This window comes from Anguilla rostrata, chromosome 3 (genome assembly GCF_018555375.3).
Source record: "Anguilla rostrata isolate EN2019 chromosome 3, ASM1855537v3, whole genome shotgun sequence".
In the NCBI taxonomy this organism is placed as follows: Eukaryota; Metazoa; Chordata; class Actinopteri; order Anguilliformes; family Anguillidae; genus Anguilla; species Anguilla rostrata.
This window is the reverse complement of record NC_057935.1, coordinates 45,243,643-45,262,820: the sequence shown is the minus strand read 5'-3', so window position 1 is coordinate 45,262,820 and position 19,178 is coordinate 45,243,643. Positions and strand designations below refer to the sequence as shown.

The 19,178-nt window shown below is 37.4% G+C and overlaps 1 long non-coding RNA gene across 1 annotated transcript; it reads right to left on the bottom strand.

Moving 5' to 3' along the window:
- Window positions 1–5,740: 5,740 nt before the first annotated feature.
- On the bottom strand, window positions 5,741–7,530 carry LOC135252054 (uncharacterized). The gene is made up of 2 exons (XR_010329288.1): window positions 7,345–7,530; window positions 5,741–6,594 (listed from the first exon to the last, which is right to left on the bottom strand). It is a non-coding gene; the product is annotated as an uncharacterized LOC135252054 (long non-coding RNA).
- Window positions 7,531–19,178: the final 11,648 nt, after the last annotated feature.

The following is a 19,178-nucleotide window of genomic DNA, read 5'->3' as shown; positions in this document are numbered from 1 at the left end:
TTCAAAACTAAATTTTCTTACATACAAATGCATTTCTTGATTAGTATGAGACTTCTTTAGATGCTGGTATAATACCTATTAGAAATACATTAACTTACCTCAATTACAAAAGGATTTTTTTTATACTGATAACTAAATATGTATTAACCTAGAACTAAATTGAAGTGTTAGTATTGAGATCTGAACACAGATTCATTATTGTTCCACAGAGTTTTGTGAAATATAATTAGGACTCTGAGAGTGAGGTAATTTAAAATAAATAAAAAAAAACAGACAATGTTAGTTTAAATTTGTTTGCTAGCTCACTCATGCTTGCAATACACAAGCGTATCAGAGCAATATGTCTAGAGAAATGAAAACTTATTCATGAGGAAGCCTTTGTGTTGCGTTGATAAGTAGTTCCATGAATGCATTTTTATATCAAGCCTGAAGAACATAATTTTTTTTTTCTTGCCCCAGAATCAGTTTTGAGGAGGTAGTTTATATGCCTTTATACAGTATCTCATTACCTCAATGTTAGCATCATATCATTGTACTGTATACCTAGGGTACAGTGAAATAATTTAGAGTGGTTATAATGTACAGTGTATCTTCATTTTAAATATTGGTAATTGTAAATGTAATTAATTTCATATTATAATGTGAAGCACAACTGTATACTGAAAATGCATACAACTACACACAAATTGAACCAATAGATGCTGGGAAGTATCCATTAGTCCTACTGTTCAAAGACATTACCGACTGTGCATTCTTTAACTTTCATATTTTGAATAAGAACTTTAAAACAGGCTATGAATCATCACACTTTCCTTTTTTTTTTCTATTTACTTGGCATTCAACGTTCAGTTCACTTCCTCTTTTGACATTTTACAATGCCCCCGGTAAGCAAGAAAGGTTATGTCATGCTAGTTCTGGTCCCGTACGGTCAATACAAGGGCTTTCTCAAATCCTGACAGCTGTCACCCCACAACATCTCATTAGTCCCCCTGGCAGGACCTGATGACAAAGGAGACTCGAGTATACAAATCATCCATGAGTAACTGGCAACCTACATTTGAACTTGTGAATCACACAAGTTTATTCTGCCCCAGAAACCCATGCCCTGCCTCCAACACAGTGTGTTCCCCTCTCATGGCTCACACAGCCTCTCTAATGCCTCTCACCAGGAAGCAAAGGTCACCATCATCGCATAAACAACAGAAGGGCGGTTTTTCACCATATGAACTGTTGTCTCACATTCGCTCAAACTTTTTTGGTCCAAAGTTTTTAATTCAAAGTCATGGGATATGTCAATAAACTGACAGAGATTATTAAAATGATAAGACACTTATTGCACATTAGAGCATAGAAGGACAAATTATAAAATGATTTATTTGCAGGAAGTGTGCCAAATATATAAAATATTTTAGCTTCATCTATGCATACAAATTATTGTTTCATCAGTCCTTTTAGACATTTTTATAGTGAAGGCACACATAATATTTTTTTGCATTGTTTTGCATGTTCCATTGTTTGAAAAAGGTGCTGAATATATAATTTACTGTAAACAAAGAAGACATTTTAGATGTCTGCTTCAGTCATCTGTTTTCACAGGCATAAAATTGAGACTTTCACAGGTTTTCGCTTTTGCCAATTACCCTCACACAATTAACTAATTAGCTATATATACCAATGTTGCACCATTTGTAGATTAAACCATATTAAAAATCATACAGGAACACAAAAACAGTTACCAGCAGCCATTTAATAGATTTAACATTTAACAAACATGTTTGCTCATATGATTAGGCTAATTCAATCATTAAGAGCAGACATTGGCATGAAATCCAGACACAAATACAGTACTTCTTGCCCACCCCTGATCTAAATCACCACCAATCTACTTTATGCTTAAATTGTATTTGTTAAGGCACCTGACTGGTTTAGTGTCTTTTGGGATTTAATTACATTGCATCTATAACAACATACTGTATGTATCTCAAACTCCAATATACAACTCAATAGTTTTCCTGAAAATCCCTGAGCTTCAGTAAGTACAGATATGAATTGTTCCTGGTACAGTATATACAGCTTTCATGTAAGCAATCCTTGTTGATCCCTACTGTAAATCCATTTAATCTCTAGACATAACATGACTGAATATTTCAGTATATTACATTGTTTCAACAGGGAGCTATAACGTGACAGCACTGAAAATTTGTTGTGAATAGGCCTACACTCACAGAAATGGTATGTAATGTAATATTGAAATAGAATGTATCACCAAGGTATTGCAGCACTAAAACATTTGGTGACACATTCAGTTGTTTCAATATATTTCAAAATAATGCATTGCTGTAAACTATGTTTTTCATTATGCATGCTTACAATATATTGCAGTATGTTCATTTCCCATAAGGGATACAACTATTGATGAAAGCCAGGATGCATTTTAAACTGGGCACCCATTCACCCCAATTATTTGGCAGGGAAATGGTCACATACATCTATTTACCGGTAAAAAAAGAATCACGGCATTTCTCAGCCATGCTCATTGCTGGTGCCGTTGGCCAGATGTTCTTTCACTTCCAGAAGGCTTCCAAGAAAAGTGGAACGAACAGGAAACACTCACTCGCTTGAGTGGATCCAAAACGTTTCAACCTCAGATAGACTTCATAGGGAGGCCCCAGGGGTTTCATTAAAGAAATGTTAGCTTGCACATGTCAGTTAATGCTGCAAAATGTCACTAAGTTCTATAAATGGTATTTCTCAACCCTAGAGTCCTCCTATTGCCTTTACATACTTACTCTCTATACTTATTTACTTGCTCCTGGTTGGATCTCTTCGCTGTCAGATCAGGTGTTGAGGATGGCATTTGTTGACGGAGAGGCAGGAATGCCACCTTGGGAGGTCTAAAAGGACATTTTGTAGAATGACAAAGGATATGTTGACAAAGCATATATTTATATTTATGAACAAAATTTCAAATCTTTGTGGTCATAAAAAGTTTTAGGGACAATATGGTCTTATTTCACAAATGTGTACTACCATAAAATAAAGTTGCATACAGATTGAAAATAGCATATACATTTCTAATCTTGTTAGTTTTTCATAGTCTTGTTCCCTTTCAAAAATCAAAATATTATTTACTGACTAGTATACACAGGTTAATTGAGCATAGCTACATTTTTTAAGTGACGACATACATTCTACACTGCAGGCTATTCAAGTAGGTTTAAATTATTTTAAAATGATTTTGTTCTGTCATACTGTATACTGTACACATTTCCAGATCACAGACGTGTTTTTATTTCTGCTGAACGTAATGTTAAAATGTACTTTGTTAATATTCCAAGGTGGAATTGAATACACACATCCATTAGTCAGGAAAGAAAATAAAATTAATTAAGAAAAAGATACAAGATATTGCATTAGCTTTCTCTGTGGATTTGATAATAAAATGGTTAATTTAATAATATACTGTCATGTTTTAGACAGATGAGAACCTTTAAAGCCAACCCAGCAGCTATGGAGGAATCAAGGAAATAAAGCCATGTGTAAATGTGGGGAGCAGTGGAACTGGACACATCTGCAAATGATAAGTAGCGTTGCGTAGAGTAAGCAACTCTAAGTGGCCATAAGGTGAATTAAAGGGGCAGCTAGGGAACAGAGAAGGGGTGAAGAGAGCCAGGACCATGGCCAACAGTTTGTTCAAGAGTGTCTTTCCTTAGCGCAAGTGATTATTCTCGACCTTTGTTTTCTTTTCAGCGTTGTCTTGTTTCATGTCTGGCATGTTTATGTGTTGACAGTACAACCATGGCGGACTGTGGGAATCTTAGCATGAAACAGAGAGGAACCCGGGGAGAAACAGAGAGGAACCTGAGGAGATCCATCAGCGGGGATAGCGAGGCTGAAAAACATAGCCAGTGTGGATGGATTTGACAGTGCTGAGAATTAATTATTTTATCTCTATGGTTTGAAAGAAAGCATAGGCATCCCGTTGGCGGATGGCTGTGCGTGTGATGTGACTAACTGTTGCAGCGCCACCCCACTGGGGCCACTGATTTTGTTCCTGCTCCTAGTCTTTCCCAGTCAGCATGTTGTAGCAGCATTCAATGTCTCTTGTAATTGGTTATTCATGAACTGTTAGATAAAAGAATGCGGTATTTTTCTTACCATTGTCCTCGTGTTGACTGGTGAAGTACAGTAGATATTCCAGAAAGTAAATAAAAAACACTGGTTGTGCAGGAAGCTATCTACTTGTGACATAGCCTATATGCAAAGAAAAGTGTGCACATAAATGTAAGGTGTTTTGTTGAAATCTACAAAACGTATGTAAATACATATAATAATCCCATTTATTCATTTGTGATTTCTTATTGTTAAATAAATCCATAACTGAGGGAAAGTGCATAAGGTCTACGATAATAAATTACATTTTGACCTGCCTTTAACATTGGCAATTTGGGATTTTTAAATACCACTGTCCCTGAACAATGGCAAAATATATATTTTTCCACCCTCCAGTTCCAAACGCTATAAGTAAGGAAGAGTGTGAGGAATGCTGAACTCTTCCAGGAGAGCTGCTGACTCTGTGGCTTGAACCTAACAGGTAATTATTTCAGTCCTATAAAAAAGACACAAGGGATATTCACATTGAGGTCATGCATTCAGAGTATGACCTGAGCAGCCAGGTGCATAGCCTCCGATAGTAAGCAATTCTCTCTTGATTTATTGCCCGACCGTATTCTGAAAAGGTGTTGGATTAAATGAAATGCAAGGGAGAACATCTGGGATGACGATCAGCAGGAATTCACAGTTTAGGCCTGTCTGACATTGGTTTAGGTGAGTCTGGAGTTATAAAGAGGACAGAGCAGAGTTTCAGCATGCACTGACCTGCATTGTTTTCTCATTTCTCATATGTTCATAGTACAGTGCGCATACACATTGTGCAAAAAACAGTGCACTCATTGCAAGTCTTCATCCATGCTCCCCAACAAAATACAATATATAAGTTGAGTAGCCTTCATATACATATATAACAAATAAAACATTTTAATGTGAAGTAAATTAGTCGGTTTTATGGAGTCCACTGGGTCTCTTCTCCTGCAGGGAAATATTTGTAGGATAAATGGCATCAACATGCAGTTATTGGCTTTAGAAATATTTCATACCAAAGCGAAGAAATATTTGCAGGTGTTTTCAGGAGGAAAATTTATTGTCACCATTTTAGATTCTCAATTTTTCAAAATTCATAGTAGTAAATTTGGCACCCGCAATGGGGCTGAGCATCTACCATTTCCATCTCAATTTGGAATGCCAATCATCTGCAACCATGTTCACATACATGTGCAAATTCCCCTGCTGATTTGGGAGAGTGTAGACATCCATGGTTATCCTTTGAAACATGTGGTGTCACCAGAAAAAGAAGCTTTCACATGCAGCCGACTGATGCCAAATTGACCAGCCGGGGGTACTAGATAGAGAAGAATGCGGATCCCTAACTGACTGAACCCTTCTATACCCTCAACAATGCAATCAGCCATGGTGCTCATCCATGCATGATAGCATGGTGCCTTGACTGAATGAGCCATACAGCAGCTAATGTATATTTTTTGAAGTATATTACACTGCCAAGTCTTTCTTTGAGAGCCAGACTTGTTCAACAGGGATCTTTGCCAGCATTTGAACTCATTTGTAGAAAAATGCTGTATGAGCAAGCAAGTATCATGGGCAGGTGTATATTAACTGTGTTATATTATATGGGAAAGTATAATATATTGCCGTCCCAGTGAGGTCATCAGTGCCATATTGTCTCTGTAAAATCTTGATTCAGTTGGCCATGAAAATTTTGCTGAGCAAGTTGTCCATATCATTTTGAAATACTAAGATAGAAAAAAAAATGAATAGTGATAGCTGAGCAAGTATGGCTGTAGGTTTAAATTCACTGCATACATTTTTGCAAGCTTGAGTCATTTCGGACATTGTAAGAGAAATATGGCAGTCTTTGATATTCAGTCATTTTTTCAAAGCTTTCATTACTGTATTCGTTGCTTCCTATGCACAGAATCAGGATAAATCAGAGCTACAAAATAACAGCGCCAATTCATCTGTGATCATGATTGGTTTCAACAAGCCCCATAATTTTTCATTTGAATAATAATACGCCTTGTCAATAATAACACTAGTATCCACAAAATTGTGGATACAAGCGTTATTATTGACAATTATTTATAGGCTGGGTGAATATTAATCATTGGGCATTCAGATATCACCTATACAAATACATTAAGCAATAAAAAGTGTAAACATATGGGGCCTTTCCACTGAACAGAGATAACTTCATATAAAAAACCACCATGTGGGTAGAACTGAAGGAAAGTAATGGATTCATGATGGAATTTCTGAGATGTAATAACTCAGCTGTGCGACTCTGCAATATGGAAAATAAAAAAAGTACATTTTCTTGCGGTTTGCTTTAGTGTTGCTGTGCTGTGAAATCATCTTTAGGAACTGTTAGGCAAAGGTCCAGTCGTGTGGGTTGGAATTAAAACAACATTAACAACAGCAGAATCATCCTTTCTTCATGGTCTGCCAATAGCTGTCATAGCCCTAAGTGTATAAACATACATAAAAGAGGTGTCAATGAGCAATATCCCTGCACAGTATCTGACTCATCACAATTCTTAAAGTATTTCCTACGTAATTGGAACACATTTTGGAATGCATTGGAACTGAATCACTAGCCATGCAAAAGTGAGACATCAATAGATTCTGTACTTTACTCAAATTACTAAGAGAAGTACCACAGCAGCCATATGTGCATATACTGAAAGACAGCCTTGCACCTTATCTTATGTTACTAAATGTCTCCTCATCTGCTGTGAATTTAGATTGGTAGCACACACCCTTCCTTGCAATTGTCAACGTGCACATAATTATTAATATATTCCTCAGCAAGAAGCAGAATTTAAATTGGCAACATATCCCTTATTATAAAACTGTTAAGGAGAAACATACAGAATATGAGATTATATTTCAAAACAATTTTAAAAAAGAATCATTTTTAAAGGTGGTTTTTCTTATCAAGAAGAACAAACATACAAACAGTTACCATGGGAAAATAAATGAGTGAATTTATTTTAACACCGCTGAACCCCTGAACCCCTATTTATATTATTAAATGAATAATAGAAAAGACATAATGGTGAATTTCGAGCATGACATACAGAAACATCAGGCACTGGTCAGTTCTAGGCAAGGAAACATAATTTAGACCACATTAAAGTAACACATCCACTTCCCAGGAAATCTGGAACCCTATACAGAAGTATTCACATTCACACAAAACTATTCACATACCCTTATTGCCACATAAGTTATCTCCGGATAGAGAATATTAACACCTCCGTATACCATTGATCACTTGTAGGAGGCTTGTCTTTACGTCAGTTAAAGGGCTGTATTTCCATGCGACAAATAGTATTTTTAAATATATAAAGTCAGTTGCAATGGAGAAATTAAGACTGTGTAATTGTTTAGGCCAGGGGTCCTCAATCTTATCCAGAAAGGGCCGGTGTGTTCCAACTGGGCAGGTACACACCTGATTCTACTAATCAAGGTGCTTAGCAAAGATTCCAAGTGGTTGATTAGTAGAATCAGGTGTGTTACTGCTTGGTTGGAACAAAAGCCTGCGCCCACAACGGCCCTTTCTGGATAAGATTGCAGACCCCTGGTTTAGGCTAAAAAGTCTTGAAACATTCACACATCATAAAAAGTCCATTGCACATTTGTTCCAGTTTCTGTTGCATTGTTTGCATGTTTCTGTGTGCCAAAATCTGACTATGGATGGACATACTCCAAATAATTGTACATATGTGCCACAGTTCAAACGCATGGGATACAGTCATGGGTTAATTTTATGAATGCAAAACAATGTTTTATAATAATTTGGGAAAAAGTCATAACAGGAAATGATTCATTCAGCTCAATGTTTAGATGAAAGCAGAATAAACAGCAACCATATTAGATAAATTATGCATGAACGTGTCAATGTCTGTTTCGTGCTCTCTCATTTCCCTCACTTTTTTCTTTGCATTTTCTTCAGTTTTTGAGGATGTCAGATTCATTTTGGCCCAGGCTTTCTGATGCATATGAAATGTCACCACAAATTGCTTTGCATTTTACTTTGCATAACATATTTAAGGGATCATATAATATTTTTGTAACACATTAAACACGTTAATTTGCCAGTCAGTGCCTTTCATATTTTACTTAGGAACTTCAATGCTTTTCTCAGATTTAAGGACAGAGTACATTGCATTTAGATTGATAACTTTTAAGAGGAACATTGGCACTGTCTCCTATTCCTCACAAGCTCAAATATTCTCTCATCCTAGTCTGTTTCTTTCCAATTTCTGCACCCAGCCAAAACTAACAAGCTGCCTCCAGTGTGATGAAGCAGAACGATTCACTAAAGAATTTTACATAAACTCAGATTGAAATTCATTTAAAAAAGATTAATACCCATCCTCTTTGAATAATGAACGTACATGAAGTCCTCATGCAGTGCCCATCTTTACACAGATGACAGCCTATAAGAATGCAATTAGGGATCCAACCTGCAAATCGGCTGGAATACTAATTGTTATTGTGGATGTTTCTTTATTTATTATTTTTCCTGTTTTTAAACTGCTATAACTCCTAAATGGTCCATTGAAAACTCAAAATAGATCAGCAGACTAGGCCCCTGTGACCCCTGCAAGTTGTAGGCCAAAAGAACATCTTTCTCTTTGGACACATGGTGGTGCTATAACAACAAATGAATTTATGAAAGGTCAGCCTCCCACATGTCGCTTGACTCTTCGCATTTTGTACATGGGTCCGTCTGCTCGTGAGAAACAAATTTCCCTCCAGGACCTGTTTCTTTCTGTATCTGTATTCTGTATCTGTTTCTTTCTTGTATCTTGGCTATGCTGGATTTTCCACATATTGTAGTTCTGTTTGAAAAACAATAATATTGTACATATCCTTTTTGTACATCGTTTCTTCAAGTAAATTCATTTTCAGCATTTGTGATAAATAAATAGTCATGTGTGATAAATCTAATAATGCAATAATAATGTATTTCATAATCTCAATTCAAACTAATGCTACTACGTCTCACTTGATCAGCATGCATTTATGCATTATTTGTCAGCACTGCTACAAGCCTCAGGAGCAAATGAACTAAAGTGCATTAGGTTTTAAATGATTTTCTTTTAATTTCTCACGAATGTGTATGCCTGCTGTGGATCTGACTGTAATTTTAATTTATTGTCACAATTTGTTCAAAAAGTGACATGTGTGCTTTACATTAGTGGTTCCCAAACTCCTGGGGATCCTTTGTGTGCTGGTTTTAATCGAAGCCAATATTTTAATGATGGTTAAAAATGTTCCACCATAATCTTTTCCTCAAACGCATTTTTAGCACCTTGCCGGACCTGTATTTTGTAGTTGTTCCAATGACCTTCGGTATGCACTTATTGTATGTCGCTTTGGATAAAAGCGTTTGCTAAACAAATGTAATATACTGTAGTACAAAGGTCGTTTCTTGACATTTGCTTCGCGCTGAATTCAATTTTCCTCAAAATTTAATGGTTTACTTTCAGTGACCAGGTGTTCATACTTTCATAAATGAAGACCCTATTGATTTCAACTGCCAGCTGAATTTCTATGTATATCTAAAGGAAAATGTTGCCATATATTAGCCATTCATTTTTGTACTCCTTTTTCTACTGTCATACAGTATGGTTGCACTGAGTCTTATTTATAATTATATTTGTTCACTGAATCATTGAAAGATTGATTCCCCTGTGTGTCAATCTACTTCCAGTCGAATCACTGGATGGTGTCTCAGATTGCTTGCTTCCTGAAAGCTTTAACAGTCCGCAATTTGATTGATAAATTGTTATTCTGAGCATGGACACTGTTTTTAGGAAATCTTTGCATGAATGTGGGGATGTGAACATGATAGTTTGAGCTTGTTGGTTTTGAAATGTTGAAGAAAGCAAATAGCCTTTTGGATGTGTTCTTTGCATGTATTAAAACTATATAATTTTTGACAAAAATAAAAAAATAAAAACATTACTTACAAGTCTGCCTGTATAGATGCACATAAATGGGTCAGTGAACCAATTTCAAAATGAATGAAACCGGTATTTAAACAGGTAAGTTGCAACAGAAGTTGCAATCTGAAAAATACTATTCTGCAACTCTTATTCTTAAGGAGCAGAATCGTGTGTTTAACCCTCTGAGGATCTGATTCTTTTCAGAACTTCACGCCAACGTTTGCTCTTAATTATTTAATTTGCCCAAATAATTTATCTGATCTGAAACAGCCATGAGTTACAGCTGCAGACTTCCATACATCTTTGGTAAAAAAAAAAATATTTTACTGTGGTCCAGCAAAGGAATGGACCAGCATTGGTTGCATGCAGCTGCTTAGAAATGTAATTCAGAAAACCAGCCGATGCTGCGGCTGTGCAGATGTGGAAGCATGCACTGCTGTGCCATACCACACGAGCCTCCACAGTAACATGTCCAATGGTAATTCAACTCTAACAGAGCACGTATGAGTCCAATAGGGACCATATGTACTCCGTAAGGGTCGATTTAACACTGTGATCATTTTACTGTGTATTAGTATAAAGAAAGTAATATAAATAAAACTGAGTAGAGCGCAATCACCCAGAGGATGTGGATGTACACATTATTTCAGCAGTTATGCTCATTGTGTCAAATGAAGGTGATGTTTCCAAGCGGTCTGGGGAAAGGCCTGACTACTGTTTTCATTTTGAATTGCAAAAAACAAACAGAAAACTTGACCCGGGGTGCATGTTACTACTACTGGATACTTCATAAATATGGGTACAGGAGGGTGGTGGTTGAAAAAGAGCCAGTGAAGATGATGAAGATGTAGAAGAAAAAGGGGGATTCATAATTATGATCTCATGTCATAGGGAGAGCTGTTCCCCTCAGGGACTTGCTGTCTAACAGTACATGAATGATTAGTCAACCTTTTTTGGGCTTGTTTTAATTTGTCGATCTCACAAGAAGGAAGCAGGTAATGGGCAATGTAAATGTTTTCTTTTCTGTGGCAGGAGAATCATGTCCAGTCTCTAAGCATTCTCGAGGCAGTGCTTCAGCACAATGCTTTGATCATCTGCCACTTCAGGTACAGACCCCAAGGGCCCAATTGCAATGGCCTAAGTGGGCCTCACGCTATTATATCAGTCTGATCTCATTTGAGACAGCTTTTCCGGTGGGTTCTATGGTCTATTTGTCAAAGCTCAAGTTTAGAGTCTTGCTGAGGTCATTCCAATTGGCTCAGGTGGTTTATGTTCAGGTTACTAAGCTTCTACAGGCATGGAAGTACATACCACACTTCCTTCTATGTGGTGTCTCACACCTGGCTCCAAGAAATGAAAGGTGCTTTGTATTTAGTTTGTTTTATGAAGTTCATATACAGGATCCTATCAAACTGTAATCAAAGATAAAAGCATTATTGCATCTACATTGTGAGCATAGAAAAACTTTACCTTTCGCTTCTTTCTTTGCACTAAACCATTGTCATAGCAGGTAGAGAAAAAGGTCATGCTCAGTCAAGGCTATTTTGGATTAAGCATCAACTGAAATTAATTTAAGAAAAAAATATAGTTGTATTTAAGCAAATGTGTAAAACGACGTGGTAGATTTAGTTGGGGTTGGAATATAGTAAATTAAATAGCTGGAGGAGTTTTTTGGATGGTTAAGTAGTTTAGTCACTGCCTTGGTGTCTCTGGACTGAACTCCCCCAAGGGAGATGTAAAATTTTTTGTTTTCAAACATTGCATCTGCAATGAATCCACTAAAATTTAAATACTGGTCACTGTACCTGGTCATTATATGTTATGACGTATAACTAATATATTTTATGTACATGTAATATGTTTTAATAGATATATTTTGCCCACAGGCTTGCATAATTATGATTATTATAATCACTATCAAAACGGATCTGATTTAATACAGATGCTGATAACAATACCTGCAAAACATCAAGTGGTAGCCTTTCTTGTATTTAGGAGATGCTACAGTTTATGTGTGTATCTCTTCATACAGCTGTTTATTTAAGTGCAGTGAGTCAGGATAAGAATATTGCTGAAGGGTACAATGGCAGGGTGCCACCTGGGAATCATACCTGCAATCTCTGAACATTATACGACACTGCTATTGCCTTGACACAGAGAAAATGAGAAGAGAACCCTCTCTCCCTCGATTATGACCAATTATGTGCTGCCCAACAGGGCTGTCAGTGTAAAGGGGTTCAGAGACATTACTGGACACATCTGTTACAGAATGTGACATCATGACTGGTGTATGTCCCTTGGCTGGGGAGCTTGGTCTTCAGTTCAGTTGAGGGATGTGGTACAGCCGACCTAGCCCTGTTACAGTAGTGCTGTGACTCTTATAAACAAACAAATGCTTATCTATTACCTGAGGTTGCTTTGACAGTGTAGAATGTATCAGGGTTCAGAGAGATGCACTGGCACAAGAATGAATGCTACAGAATGCGACACCACTGTACAAGCAATAACAGTGTGATTAGTTCCCTTCCCTGAGGACCTTGGGCTTTAGCTCAGCAGGCTAATCACATCTCTTCTTGTATGGCTGGTGAAACCCAGCATATGTGAAACCTGCTGCAGATCTACACCCGTTTCATCTGTCATTGTCAGCACTGCTACTATCAGGATTCAACAACAAACTCTACACCGAACCCAGTGTTTCAACAAGATGCACTGACAGTACCCGTTTTCTATTATTATTTACTACATTTAATTCTTATGCAGTGTAACACATTTGACCATGTTGTCATTTAAAACCAAAAAAAAAACAAAAAAAAAACGAAGTTTTAAAGTAGTCTTACCTGAGTTAATGACAAAACCCATTACAGTTATTCAAGTTCGAGTTGAATAACAAGGGAAGGGGTACCTTTCATTACATCATTATTACATCTTAGCCAGCCTTTAAGTCGACAATTATTGTGAGCATTGAGAACCACAGACCAGAGATTTCTCTGTCATGGCAAAGTATTTCGAACACTGAAGAAATGAAAGCATTTTAAACTTAAATGGAATGATTGATTATAGTCCTCCAGAATCAGGTCTCCTTGAGCTACCCTCCTGTGTGCAGACAAGAAAAAAAAATGGATAGGTGCCAAGTCCCCGTTTTAAAACATTGAAATAAAAATAATAAATCAAAGATAATGTGGCCAGATGCTAAGCCAGTGGATATAGTTCATTTCCACCTCAGTAGAACAAAAGGAAAGTTAAAGAGATTTGCACAGTAATCAAAAAGTGATAAAACAGAGTTCTGGAAGCGATATCCCTCTCTCCCGCAGCAGCGGATCCAACCTAAACATGCCTGAACTGAAACACCTGGACACCTATCTGAGAAGTCACCACAGACAACAAGATGTGAACATGATGGGGGTGATAGAAGAGATAACAGTCAATTTATATTTAAATCTACAATGGTATATATTTTGTGTGCTTTGGCAGGGATCAGTTAATAACATATTAGTAGAAGTGCTTGCACTGTATGTAACATTAGACATACCATGTGTTTGGTATTACTGGTATCACTCTTCATTGATACTTAAATGTATATGAACATTTCAGATAACAGTTCCATTTCTCCCAAATGTGTTACATCTTGATGTCTGATGTAGTTACATCAGAGCAGCCTTCCATTGTCACATAAATACACGAATATTGTCAACAAATTGGTTCTCATTATATGGAAAATGAATACATTTTTGTTGAGCAGAGCAGATTGGCAGCCCAGGTGTTCAGTCAGCCAGCACTGTACTCCGTCTAGGCCAGCTGATAAGATGATCGTCAACAGAGCCGTCGTTGAAAGGACTGATGAGACATTTACAATGACACACTCACACGCAGTCGAGTGTTAACGCTGGTTTTTGCTAATTTAATGAATTTATTCAACACCTCGGTAACATATTTTAGCTCTTAAACGGGAAATTGGTATTTGCAGAATGTTATTTTTTTGTGCATGAGAACATCAAAGCTGGTTCCAGACTTTCAAAGGTATGTATGCTTTTTGAAGGCCCAAATCCTATGCTGCAGATAAAGGGAGAGTGTAGAATTAAGTAGGGCATGACACAAAGGGAGTAGGTCAGGTGACACAGGCTAACCGAAACCATGCGCTTTTTAAATACACATACGGACACATATAGAAAATCCTTTTGTCACAAACCACAAAACCAGCTCTCTTTCTTCAGATCATTTGGATTGTGTTGAAATGAGATGCAGTTATCCAGTACTCCTGCTGATTCTGTCTCCTTTATCAGCCAAACCCTGGTCCAAACTGTGTTCACCTTTTATGAATCTTTGCACACGGTGCTTAAAATACAGAATATGAGAAGGATTTTTCTAATTTTCTGGCACCTGTTTTCAACAATTTCTTATCTGGATTTTTCAAAACAATAATTTATTTGAGTATTATTTGAGTTTATTTTATTTGAGATAATTTGGTAACACGAAGGTTATGGTTCTTGGATCTAAATGAGAAGAAAACAAATACAGGATTTCAGAGAATTGTGTGTGTGTGTGTGGTGTACGTGCATATGTGTGTCAGTGTGTGTGCGTGGTTTACTGTATACACTGAGGCTCCGGTCCATTATTCTTCCTAACACTTCACCCTGTCGGTTAACAAACAGAACCATTTGGAGCATCCATGCTTCATCTACTCTGAAAGAGGGATGCACGACCAAGCATCATTTGACAGAGTGCAAAGTCTGCAGTAGAGCACTGCCCCCTATTGCCACAACCCAGACATTACATCAGTGTGAGAGACAGTAATACAAGGATATACTAAACCCTTCAAAAGTGTACTTAGTTCACAGCCATTTAAGGGGAATTGAGTTTTACAACATTTCTGTCGAGGCTTTGCATGTATTACAAACAGTGGTGACAGTTTCTTCCCCACCCATTAGACACATAAGCAAATTAAATAATAAATCTAGTGAACTATGTCTTTAAGAGGCAGATATTGTCAAATTGATGGTGATAGTAATTGATAGTAATTTTCATGATTTGGAAATATTTTCTTAAGTTAGTTATTTTCGTTCTTTGTGGCTGTAGGTTATTGTTCATTAGGCTGATTTTGGGTTTGATGAAAGATTGACTGAATTGAATGTTACAATTTCTTATTTATTACGTAATAATATTAAATACGTGATTGTCACACGGCAAGTGTGACACCCTGGGGAGGGAAATAAAGCAGTACCAGGCAATACAGTTGTCTGTCGCATGAAGAGAGAGAGCGCACCCACATAAACATGAAATAAAATAAACGGACACCTTCACCCATCCCCCTCATGGGTTCCAGGCAAAAACAAACTAAAACAACAAGCTAAAATAACAAAGACAAAAGAAAGTAAAACAGAGCAGCAACTTTTCAGTTCCATGCACCATAGCCGACCGCCTTCCTGGCCAGGTCCAGCTCCTCCAGCATCCCAGCTGAGGATTGCTTTCTTTTTCTTTCGTGCTCAAACAAGAACAAACCAAAAATCATAACTGCACTCTTGGTGTTAGCTCCCAGTCTCAGCCCTGAACTGTTGAGAGCAGCACACCTTTAAGCACTGGGCTGATTAGTGAATGCAGCCCAGGTGCGTATGCTCTCTTCACCAGCCGGCGCAACAGAGACCAATTCGTCTCTCCGATGGACCGAATGCCACAGTAATCAATTAAAAGAAATTCAAATATACCTATTGACTGTATGCTATATAAGGAAAGAGGTGGAAATAATTCACAAAGCGGTGAATTGTTCAGTTTTTCTCATATTGATTTTATTTTTGGTCTTCACCAATTCCATTGATATCTGCAAATAAGGAAAAAACTGTAAAAAAAAAAAAAAGATAAGTTTGTGCAGTTTTCTCCTTTTTTGTGGACAATATGACTGATTCTTTTTGTTCTTCAGTAAATGGCAAACTGACTGTAATTGGATTTTCCTAGGTGGTCTGTTGGGAATGAAATGACTCTCAAACTAACTGTAACTTGACAACATAGGGTATAGTTTTTTCCAGGGTAAAGCTGTGGAGAACACCTTCAATATGTCCACCACCGTACAAACCTTCAAGATTACAATATAGAAAAAGATTTTAAAAAGCGTTTAGATGGGGGATAGATGTTTACAGAATAACATGTGAACAACAAGACAACTCCACTGTCTTAATTTTTATTAGCTTTTTAATTTTAATTTAATTTTAATTTTCTCAGCAGATGCTCCATTCCATGCTTTATGACATCATTTCAATTATACCAATTTATGCAGAATGAATATTCACCAAAGCTATTAAGGTTAAGTACCTTGCAAAAGAATAAAAATAAAATACAGCTCTTCACTTACAAAATGTTTACTTTTAACTAATGCTGCAATCCAGATTGATTTACACATATTTTGTTTATTTTTCATTCAATTTATTTAAACAGCTGAATGTTCACTTGAGAAATTCAGGTCATGTACCTTGCTTAAGGCTAGTGGCAGTGCTGCACCTGAGACACACACATGAAGCCCCTGGGTTACAAGCCTAGTCCCCACTGCCCTGCTGAACCTGCAACATTCTGTTTTTTTTCGGACAAGCGAGGATTAATTAGAAAAATGTTTAATTTCGGAATCCAGTGGTTAATGCCCTTGTTATAATGTTCAGCACTCCTCACTTAAGGAGATACCTACATGCACAATATATTTTATGTGATTTAATTTAATAATTGCTGTTGAAAATGGCAATTGTGAATTAGATCTCCAAATGTGTTAATAGGTCAGTCTACAGAAAACTTACAGAATAAACCAACAAGCCAAAACACTATATCAGGTCTTAAAATAATCAAAGTCAATCAGAGGCAGTCAATTAGAATAACAAATTGAAATCATATATTCTTTATTGAATGCAGGCTCACTGCTAAATGACAAAACATTAAACAATTAACCTGAAAATACCAGAAAAGGGAGATAAAAAATAAAAAGGATTTTCAGTAGTCCTACAGGTTAAAAGCCCAGTTTGCACATTACCTGGGAGCTTGTATTTATTTTTACCCATTAAATGCTCTTTTGACAGAACATAAACACATCCATGGTGGTAGGTGTTAAATGGTGTTTGAACTGCACCCCAGAGATTGCTGGGAAGTGATGACAGTGCATTTAGTCCCTGGAGACCTCACTGGTGTTAATACGTGCTAGTGGTGAGGGCATGCGGCAATAACGCTGCAATAAGATTTCAAGAGTAGGGCTGAAGCTGAATATATTTATAGAGCTGATGCTTGAATGCAGAATGAGAAGAGAAATCGAGGATATCTTGACTTGGTGGTAATCTGAGAGGAATGAATTTACCTTTACTTTACTGTAAATAAACTCATTTAATTTGACAGAAAGGAATTCTCGCTCAACATCATTTTGCAATGTCAAACATGTTGTAACATAAAAATACTTTTTTTAAAGCATTTTAACAAACTTGAAGCTAACTAGATGTGTAAATGAAGCTTCCAATCATAGTACGGGATTGACTGTACAAACCAGCATTACTTCTTGTTAAGACAACCTGCAGGAAAAATGGAAGGCAAAAAGTCAAGCACAATTCACCAGGGAGTGCTTATACCTTTTCTTATTTCTGTTGATTAATTTGGTTTTAAAGTAAAAATACACCTTTGAGCTTGGTGCTTGCTTGGCATCGTTATTTCTACGACTGACAGTTGAAGCGAAAATTGGGCAGATTTGGATTAACCTTGTGAAAAGAATTGCCTTTAGGAAAATGAAAAGATGATCAGGTTTTTGGGTTGCTATGGCAACTGCTAGGGCAGACTAAGCTCTGATCTCTATTCAATGTCATTTAGTTGTGTCCAGTGCTAAAACGAGGGAGTTTATTATCAAAATCACCTGTTCTGCCAAACTCAGTAGCCTCTTTCAGACAGGCATCTTAACCTGTCAATGTTCTGGGAATTTTGCATGTCTGTGTCATGTGTGAACAGAAGCAGAATTTGATTTTCCATGAAGGTGTTCCTCCCGTTTGCTGAGTCAGGACCTGGTAAAGATCGAACTGCTCAATAAACATATTCACTCCCATTTAGAGCTGCTAACCCCGTGAGCACCAGGGTCTCGGATTGAATCTGGCCCATGCCAGTGCCGACTGGGGCTCAGCAGCCCTGCACGAGTGGCGCACAGCTGGCATTGCATCGCCCAAGGGTTATATGGGAGAGATTAAGTTGGCGGGTGTGACCGCCCCCGCCCTCTTGCTGGTGCCCCTAGTGGTGTTTGGTACATTTGCGTTTCCTTTTTGTTCCTTCCTTTAATTGCAGGATTGGCAGCACCTGATGGAAGCCCTTTATGAGAAGTCGTGTGACATCATCGAGATGATTCATTCTGCGTTAACTCTCTGGGTTCCACGTTGCACGTGTTCTGTTTTTTTGTTCATATAACCATTTATTTTTGTATATAACTTAATCTCCTTTATAAGCATGTGGTATTCCATGCTTTATGTTGCAACTTGCCAGGGTCTGGTCGTGACAGCAGGGATAACATTGTTCATTGCTGAGTGACCCCTGTTGGCTGTCCAGGTGCCCCTGGATTGCTCTCTGCGCATTTGTATAATTGGGTCTCCTCTGCCCCTGCACTGCACATTTGCCTTTTTTGGCTGCAGCGTGAAAAGAAGCAGCAGGCTAGTTCCGGAGGTCAGTGGAGAATGGCAAATTGTGTTAATTTTCCCCAGCAGACAGCAGGGGGCACACGTAAGCGCACTTGTACATTGTTCTGAAATTGGACATTCCGTATTCGGCTGGGATTTGAGATGCCAAATTAAAAAAAGAAAAAAAAAAAAAGCTGCTAACCCCAGATACTGGGGTATAGCTTCTCCATTTTAAAACAAAACAAAAAAGAAGATTGATTTCCCTGTCTGGTTGTGATGATTTGCATATAAATATAATCACCTAAGACAGCAGCCTCAGTCTCCTACAGTATGAATTTTTCATGGACTTGTAGATTATGCCACCACACTTTTGTCATTATTTAGTGTGGGCCCGTTTTGCCCTCACAGATGGGAAAAAGGAGAAACAAAATGAATGAATAATTTTGTGAATTAAAAGACAGCAAACATTTTAGACTTG